At 39.1% G+C, this 1,243-nt stretch overlaps 1 protein-coding gene across 2 annotated transcripts in view; it reads left to right on the forward strand.

Moving 5' to 3' along the window:
* LOC114632447 (killer cell lectin-like receptor 7) overlaps positions 1 to 1,243 on the forward strand; it is a 19,314-nt gene that overhangs the window by 5,795 nt on the left and 12,276 nt on the right. The window lies entirely within an intron of this gene.

Here is a 1,243-nt window from a genome sequence, read left to right on the forward strand (position 1 = left end):
CTCTCTCTCCCTCTTTCTCTCTCTCTCTCTCTCCCCCCCCCCAGGAATCTACAAGAAAATCCCTGAGAAAGCCTGTCTTTCTCTGATGAAGTTTAATCCTTTGGTATAACATATTCCATGGCTGCCAGCTGTTTATCTAAATAGAATATCAAATAAACTCCCGATGTCTAGGATTTGCTCTTTGGAACCCAAAAGTGAGGATACCTGAGATGAGTAATCAGATGACAACAGGGAAAGTAATTGAGCTGTGGGCCTGTCTGCAAAATGAGATGATATGAGAAATGTGAGATTAAATGGTCAGACCAGTTAGCCCCATGGTGATTTCTACTGAAACTGTCCATACTCTGTACTGCATAGTATTCTTAGGTTCTGTGAATAGATATTCATCTTTAGAAATGATTATTTAAATGAAAACAAAGTTTCTGGAATTCTGACATTTCCCGTTTTAATTATGACAAATGAAATGTCTTCAAAGATGAAGAATATATTTTTCTAGAGAAATGATTTCAGGATTACCTTGAAAACTCTGTTATTTATAATACGGTATGATATTTATACATCAATTTAATACATGTTTAAATTACTACATAAAAGGATGTTTAATGTCAAATAATAGTGTAATTTTCCATTTGATACAGTAACTATCATTTTAAAAATTTTTATTATTTTTAGCAGCAGCAGCAGCAGCAGTTGTAGTGGTAGTAGTAGTAGTAATTTTATTATTTGTTTTACATCTAAAGAGTGGGCCTTTCAGTATCCCCATCCACTGGCATATCAAGTCTCCATGAGGCTAGGTGCATTCTCTTCCACTGCAGACAAGGCAGCTCAGTTAGAACATAACTCAGGTAAAGGCAACAGCTTTTGCCTGTTCAAGTTGTTCATATATCACAAGAAGTCTAAGATGCACATATGCTGGGAAGCCAAAATCCAGCCCAATGTATGTTCTTTGTTTGGTGGCTCTGTATTTGAGAGCCCCAAGGGTCCAGGTTAGTTGATTTTCTTGGTCTTCCTGTGGAGTTCTTATCCCCTTCAGGGCCCACAATCTGTCCTCCAATTCTCCATAAGAGTCCCCAAGCTCCATCAATTGTTTGGTTGTGGGTGTCTGTGTATGTATGAGTCAGCTGTTGGGTGGAGCCTCATAGAGGACAGCCATGAAATATTCCTCTCTGCAAGCACAGCTGAGCATGATTAATAGGTGTGCGGGGCGCGCGTGAAGTGGTCTCGCCGGCAAAAAACATACACA

This window comes from Grammomys surdaster, unplaced genomic scaffold (assembly GCF_004785775.1).
Source record: "Grammomys surdaster isolate TR1022 unplaced genomic scaffold, NIH_TR_1.0 373, whole genome shotgun sequence".
Classification (NCBI taxonomy): Eukaryota; Metazoa; Chordata; class Mammalia; order Rodentia; family Muridae; genus Grammomys; species Grammomys surdaster.